At 47.6% G+C, this 7,963-nt stretch overlaps 1 long non-coding RNA gene across 1 annotated transcript; it reads right to left on the bottom strand.

The window, feature by feature from the left end:
* Positions 1-720: 720 nt before the first annotated feature.
* On the bottom strand, positions 721-7,687 carry LOC116665505. Its single transcript, XR_004322169.1, has 3 exons — positions 7,544-7,687; positions 2,247-2,540; positions 721-1,931 (listed from the first exon to the last, which is right to left on the bottom strand). It is a non-coding gene; the product is annotated as an uncharacterized LOC116665505 (long non-coding RNA).
* Between the last annotated feature and the right edge of the window lie 276 nt (positions 7,688-7,963).

Here is a 7,963-nt window from a genome sequence, read left to right as displayed (position 1 = left end):
CTCTGAACCATTGCCCCACTCCTTTTTGGCCTCCCTGATTTCTGGTGATGAATCCACCGTCATTTGAACTGTTATCCCCTAAATGTAATATGTTGCTTTCTGCTTTCAAGAATTTTCTTTGTCTTTGGGTTTTAGCTGTTTGATTCTGATGTGTCTGTGCATGGATTTCTTTGAGTTTATCGTGTTTCGGATGGCATAATAAGTTTCACAAGCTACTTACCCATTATTTCTTAAATGTTCATGTTGAGTCTTAATGGGCTAAAGGGAACTCTAAAGTAACAGATCAGAAAATTGAGAGTGATTTGCTAGTCTTACACACCTACAGGTGCATTAGAAGTAAACAAGAAAGAAGAACATTACTCTTTATCCTTTCAGAAAAAAAAGGACAGTCTACATTTGATCTTGGGTCTTCTGGAGCACTTTTATGTTATAAAATGGGGGTAATGGCAGAGCTAAAGACCCTGTGCGACCATTGTGTGTGGCGCCAATGGAAGGCTCCCAGGATGCAGGCAGCGGGGAGGCATCCTCACCAGTCACAACAACAGGTTGTGTTTACTGAGCAGGGGTTATGTGTCAGGCACCATACTTTGCATGTGCTCCCTCGTGTAATTCTAGAAGAACCCTGATATAAGTATTATTAGACCCAATTTGCAGGTGAAGAAACCGAGGCATAAGTAACCATTAGAGCACACAACAAACAAATATAGGAAGTGTCACGGCCTTCCATCCTAACATGAGTTTATTTACATCCCGAGAAAGCTCCATGTCAAGCAAGTTAAATAATTTATCTCATAGACCCACACAATGACACTGGAGGGGGCATGCCCTTACCTCACTGTGTGTTTTTCCTCTTATTTGGGAAAAAAAGATGTGTGGTTTAAACTAATCTACCTTAAAAGACACTTTTTAGACAAATAAACATCACTTATATTTTCATGTATTTAACGAAACTTATAAAACCAACATGGAATCAAACTGGTGCCCCCATTCTGTGTTGCTCTAGGAAACAGCTCCCCTCCTGTGGTTTTCTGTCCCAAAATAACTTCCCTTAAGGTCCAGAACCATTAAAATGCAGTCAATATGCATTGAACATATCCTCGCTGCTTCTTTAAAAAAGTCCCCATCTGTTACAGATACAAACCAAGGCATTTTCATAAAATGATGAAGTGTTCGGGACAACTTTAAAATGCCCCAGTAAAGAAAGAGAGGGAGACGGAGAGCAGTGGAAGAAGAGCAGGGGCCGGCGAGGCTGATGAAGCGAGAACCGCCCCCTGCAGCTGATCACTGTCAAAGGCATGTGGATGCATGCAGCGCAGTGTGCCGCTCTCTCTGCATCACACGTGTTTTCAAATATCAAAATGAAGTTAAATTTAAAAAAGAAAAACAGCATATATGTATATAAATGTGTGTATACATAACATATGTACACATCATGTCCATGTGTGGATCGGTGTGGATGTGACAGAGGGGTATGGATGTGGACGTGAATGTACAGGGACAGGTACAGGTATGGATAAAGGGACAGGTATGGATACAGGGAGAGGTATGGATACAAGGACAGGTACAGGTATGGACACAGGTATAGGTTCAGGTGTGGATACAGGAACAGGTGTGGATACAGGGACAGAGACAGGTAGAGGTACAGGGACAGGGACAGGTATGGATACGGGGACAGAGACAAGCACAGGCACAGTCTGCTCTGACCGCTCTGCTGGAACAAGAGGATCTGGCACAGCCTGGTCTCCAACTCCGGGGGTCCTTTTGCAACAGGACCTTCACAGCTGGCAGTAGCTGGTGCTGCTCAGACTCCTTCTGTGGATAAACTGGAATGCGATCGGCTCCCCTCTTCTGTGGGCTCCTTCATCTCTGCGTTTCCCCATGTGCTGGTTATTCCGAGTCAGGTCCTTCTCTCATCTCTGCACACACCTTCCCTGAAATGACCATCTTTGAGCGTAGCTGCTACTGTTTTCAAGTTTCTATCTCCTTTCTCAAGACAGCAAGTCATGCTGTGCAGCGGCTCCTGTCCTGGGAGCAAATGCTGTGTTCCACTCATGACGAAGCCCTCTCCCCACTGCAGTGGGTGGGGACATCCCTGCAGGAGACCCACGCTCGCTGTCCCCCCACTCCCATCACAGCAGCTGGCAGGACCCGAATGCTGGGCAAGCCCAGTCAGCCCCGACCCGGGAGGTCTCCCCAGACATGCAGTCTGAGAGGCTGGCTGCCATGGCCTTCTTCCTTTCACTGACCTTGAATGATTAAAGCAAAGCCATTCCGCCTCTAGCTGCAAAGGTCCAGCCTGTGACGCTCCCTCAGTGGGTAGAGTCGGGTGCATGGGGAGGAACGGGGGCTTCTGCATCATCCTCTGGCTGGGCTGCTGTCTTTGCCGCTCAGAAGGAGAAAAGGAAACAGCTGGTTCTGCAGAGTCCTAACAACATGGGCTTCCAAGCCCATCCCTTCAGCGAGTCTTCCAGGGCGTGTTCAGAACCGAGTCGGAGATCGAAGTGGCACCAGCTGTGACCAGAAGAGTCTAATACAAAGAGCTGTTGGTTTGAGAATTGTTAGATGGAAGGTGCCAGAACAAAGGAGAGGTTGGAAGTATTCCAACTTGGGCAGGGAGGAAGGGCCCACGGCCAGCTGCTCTCAGGGTCTCAGGGGGGCAGCATGTGAGGTGCTGATTCTGCAGGTGATGGAAAACTGAAAATGGGGAGAAGGAGCTGCTCTAGGAAGGACCTGCTGTGGCCACATGGTTCCAGTAGCATTGCAGCAGTGACACGTGCTGGGTGACGCAGCACCAGGGGGACACATGCTGGGTGACTGGTCCCCGGGGGAACACATGCTGGCTGATGACTGCTGGCGTGGCGTTGCTAGGTAAGTGTTGCCGGCAGTGCACAGAGACAGGAGCAGGCAGCACAGGTCCCTTCCTCCCTTCCCAGCCTCAGTCTTCCTCCGGCAGCCCTACCGTCAGTGCCTAACAGAGAGGCCAAGGAGACAGAAGTGTGTTCTGACTCAGCATCACAGAGATGAACAGGGAGGCTGGACTGGGAGCTGGGGGGTGGCAGCTTAACTGCTGGTTCACTGTGTAATGTCTGGGCCTGGATCAGAGCTTTTGATCAGCCCCAAGTTACACAGGTGAGAGCTTGTAGCTTTGGTGATTCCAGCAGATTCAGCACAGTTCTGTCTACGTGACTGTAACTGAAATTGAGCAGTGTGATCAGGCCAGCCCCATGGCGGGCAACCTGGTGGTCACTGGGGGCTCTGAATCACCGACTACCCTCTCCACTCCACACGCTCGCAGGTATACACTCAGGGGGTCCACACGCAGGAGAGGGGTCCATGCTCAGGGGGCCCTCAGTCTGGGATCAATGCTCCCATGTTGCTGCCCTGAGGTAATTCATGATTTCTGAACATGGTCTCACTTCTTCATTTTGCAATAGGTTCCGCAAATCATGTAACTAGCCCTGAGTATGATGAGAGTCCCAGACAACTTTATTTTCTTACATATTTATACATATGAGCATGTAATATGTATTTGCTTAATGTAACTCATTTTGTCTATTGTGTTATTTGAGGAGCAAAAAGAAATGTCATATCTGGAACTAGTTTACTGTGAAAAATAAACTGTTCCTTACACTTTTTCCTGATACTTGCTTGGGATTCTTTCCCAATTGTCTATCAGAAATAAGCCATTCAAGTACTGCCAAGGCCCAGTGCTCATTGCTCTGTGAAACAAGCAACACAGGGCCTTGCTGTGAGGAGCTGACAGTCCAATGAGAAAAACTGACATGAACAAATGGCAGCATTAATGGGATCTTGTCCCGAGCTGTAGCAGACCCTGGAGATATCTAGATTTAATAGAGACAGTTCTAATTTTCACCAATGGGCTTCAAAGTGCAGATAGTGTGTAATTCACCAGGGCTGAAAGATGTCCCTTGCCCCCTGTCCCACCCTCTGGCCACTGGCATCCCCATCTCAGCATCTCCAATCTCCAGCACATGTGTTTAAACTACAGAGAACTTGCAAGAAAACTCATAGCACATGGAAGGAAATATTAATGATTTTATTTCACAAGGGATGAGAAACTCCATGTAAAACTCTACAGTTTTCTTTGTGATGTAGATATGTTAGAACAGATGTTTATGGATACCATTTGTAAGTAAATAGGCATATATTATCAGTGCATGGTCAAAAATATTTACTGTTATTTTTTAAAATACCAAAAAACAAAATTCAGGACCAGAGAGATTTACAGGTGACTCTACTAAACATTTTTAAAAGAGTTAATATCTATTCTTCTCGAACTATTCTTAAAAATTGCAGAGGAAGGAACACTTCTGAACTGATTCTACAAGACCAGTATCATTCTAATACCAAAGCTAAAGATACCACAAAGAAAGAAAATTACAGGCCAGTATCACTGATGCACATAGATCCAGTAAGCCTTAGCAAAATATTAGCAAACCAAATTCAACGATACATTAAAAGGATCACACAATGATGGAGTGGGATTTAGCCCAGGAGTGCAAGGATGGTTCAATATCCACAAATCAATATGATACATACACCACATTATCAAATGGAAGAATAAAAATCATACGATTGTCTCAATAGATGCAGAAAAAGCTTTTGACAAAATTCAACATCCATTTATGATTTTTTAAAAAATCTCTCAACAAAGTGAGTATAGAGGGAACATACTTCAACATAACAAAGGCCACGTGTGACCAGCCCACCACTGACATCATACCCGGTGGGAAAGCCGAAAGCCTCCCCTTTAAGATCAGGAACGTGACAAAGACGCCCACTCTCACCACGGTTATTCCACAAATTACTGGAAATCCTAACTTCACCAATAAGACAAGAAAAAGAAAAGCCATCCAAATTGGAGAAGTGAAACTGTCACTATTTGCAGATGACTTGATACTGTAAGTAGAAAACCCCAGAGACTCCACCAAAAAACTATTAGAACTAATAAATAAATTCAGTAAAGTTGCAGGATACAAAATTGATAAAAATCTGTTGCATTTCTGTAGACTAAAAAACTATTAGAAAGAGAAATTAAGAAAAAAATCCCATTTACAATTGCATTGAAAAGAATAAAATACCTAAGAATAAATGTAACTAATGAGGTAGAAGACTTGCACTCAGAAAGCTGTAAGGCATTGATGGAAGAAATTAAAGACAACACAAACAAAAAGAAATTCAGTGTTCATGGGTTAGAAGAATTAACATTGTTAAAATGACCACATTTCTCAAGGCAGTCTGCAGGTTCATTGCAACTGGCTTCAAAATACAAATGGCGCTTTTCACAGAACTAGAACAAATCTGAAATTGTACAGAACCACAAAAGACGCTGAAAAGAGAAGACCATCTTGAGAAGGGAGAACAAAGCTGGAGGAATCACGCTCTCTTACTTCAGGCTATGCTTCAAAGCTACAGAAATCAAAGCAGCATGGCACTGGCACAGAAACAGACACAAAGATCAATGGGACAGAACAGAGAGCCCAGAAGCAAACCCACAACTGTATGGTTGATTAACCTACAACAAAGGAGGCATGAGTTACAAAGGGGAAAAGACAGTCTCTTCAGCAAATAGTGTTGGGAAAACTGGGCAGCTACATGGAAAAAGACTCAAACCAGACCACTATCTTCTATCACATGCAAAAATACACTCACAACAAATCAAAGACTTGACTTGAAGACCTGAAACCATAAAACTCCAGAAGAAAACACAGGCAGCATGCTCTTTGGCAGAGGCCTTAGCAATCTTTTTCTGGCTGTGTCTCCTCAGGCAAGGGAGGAAAAGCAAAAATTAACAAGTGGGGCAACATCAGACTAAAAGGCTTCTGCACACTGAAGGAAACTGTCAACAAAGCGGGAGGATGCCGACCTCATGGGAGAAGACGTTTGCAAATGGCATGTCCAATAAGGGGTTAATAGCCAAAAAATACAAAGAGCTCATAAAATGCATCAAAAAAAAAACCCAACCAATTAGAAATTGGCGGAGGACCTGAATAGACACTTCTCCAAAGGAGACACACAGACGGCCAGCAGGCACGTGAGAAGACACTCCTCACCGCTGACCATCAGGGATGCAGATCAAAACCACAGGGAGACATCACCCATGTACTATTGTAAATCAGTTACACTTCAACAAAATAATTTTTAAAGGTTTACTGTTCGGGTAAACAACCCGAAAAGCTGGGAGACCAGAGAACGCCTCCAAGAAAGTTCCAGAGCCCAGCAAGTGCGGGGGTAGGTCCGAGGCTCAGGCACGTCCTTGGCAAACATCAAGGATGCCTCGTTAATAAGCAGGTGTGTTTCTCCAAAAAAACCCCCTCAAACAGAACAAAACTCAGCACAGACACCCACAGACACACATTCAAGCAGACACAACCACAGCTCTCGCCAGCAATAAAGGCAGGATTTCCACAGCTGGAGAGCAGATGTTCAGGTGGAACCACTGGAGGGAGCACAGACGAGGGGGCCGGGCCACCAGGCTGTGGCTCGTGGCCCTCGCGCTGCCGACCGAGTGCCTCGGGGTGGACACTGCCATCCTGGGCGCCTCTGGGGCCTTAAGGCTGTGGGACTTGGTCCTCTGGTTCCGGAAACCTCCCTCAGGCACTGGGGGGCAGGGCTGGGGGGCGGTTATATTTCTTTTAACGCAATCCCTCTTCCAGCGAGCCCCGGCACTGGGGGAGGTGGCAGGCCCAGCCCGGGGCCAAGCAGCAGAGCTAGAACTGACGGCCCAGTGGGTACACGGCGCAGCTCAGAGCAGCAGAGCTGGCAGGTAGGAAATGCAACAACAAAACCTTTAGATACTCGTACCAAGAATTTCACATTTGGAAAATCTAGGGGAATTTTTAAAAATTTCATCATAGTTTGTGTTGTTCCAAAAGCCTGCTTGTATTTGAATTACATGTGAGAGGGGCCATCTGGCCTTCCCGGCACTGGGGCTGTTTACATCAGGCCTGCCAGTGAGCGTGAGGACCCAGCCAGTCTCCAGAGGCCCTCGCCCCGCGGAGCCCGGCAGGCCCTTCTCTCTGCGGTGTCTGGCTCCAGCCTCTGCAGGACAGCCTCCCCTCCTGGCCCCCTCCATCTCGCCACCACCCATCTGCCCACCCTGGCTGGCGTCTCCTGCACTGCCCCCACCCCCAGTGCAGCCCTGACGCACCCCCAGGCATTGGCTCCATCTGTGGACAGGTGCGGCAGGGTCACCCCCACGCCTCCTGCCATCCTTGCCTCCGCGTTTCCCTTACCCCTACCCCAGAGTCCACCATACTCTATCAACTTTAACCCCAAATACCTTCTGCCCCTCCTCTGCCACCAAGACCCGCCCAGAGCCCCTGCAGGTCCTGCCAGAGCTGGCTGTTCCTCCAGGTGGGGTGAACCCCATGTTCCCGGGTCCCAAGACACAGCCCCCTTCTCGTCCCCAGGAAGGCCGCTCGCTCCTGTCCCAGGGCCTTTGCACTTGCCACCCCTCATTTGACTTCAGCTCTCCCTGGGGACAGCCTCCTTCATGCTACCATGTCGGGCCAGCACCCACCTCATCCGATTCCTCGTCCACTTATAATGCTCACGTCCTGCAGCTGTTCCGTTTACTATCCGTAAGGGTCAGGGAGCAGACTGACCACCGCACTCCCAGCTTTATTCCGAGAGCAAAGAACAGTGAATGGCTTGCAATGAGTGATAAGAAAATAGCGTTGGATTCATAAGAAGGACAGAGGAGGGGGGAGGGCAAGTTGCAGACTTGGGCCAGTGACCCTCATCTGGCCACAGATGTGCTTTGTTCCACCACTAAATGTTTCTTTTAAAAAAATGTTCATGTTAAAAATCAGGAGATTTCATGATGAAGTCCAGATTTCTAGATGTTCCCAACAGCCTTCCGGGTGGCGCCCGGGCCTTCCCGCCCCCCTCCCACTTCCTGGGGTTGACGGCCGCGAGGGTGCAGGCAGAGGCGCCTCCT

This window comes from Camelus ferus, chromosome 8 (genome assembly GCF_009834535.1).
Source record: "Camelus ferus isolate YT-003-E chromosome 8, BCGSAC_Cfer_1.0, whole genome shotgun sequence".
Taxonomy (NCBI): Eukaryota; Metazoa; Chordata; class Mammalia; order Artiodactyla; family Camelidae; genus Camelus; species Camelus ferus.
The sequence above is the reverse complement of the archived record's forward strand: the minus strand, read 5'-3'. Positions and strand labels throughout refer to the sequence as shown.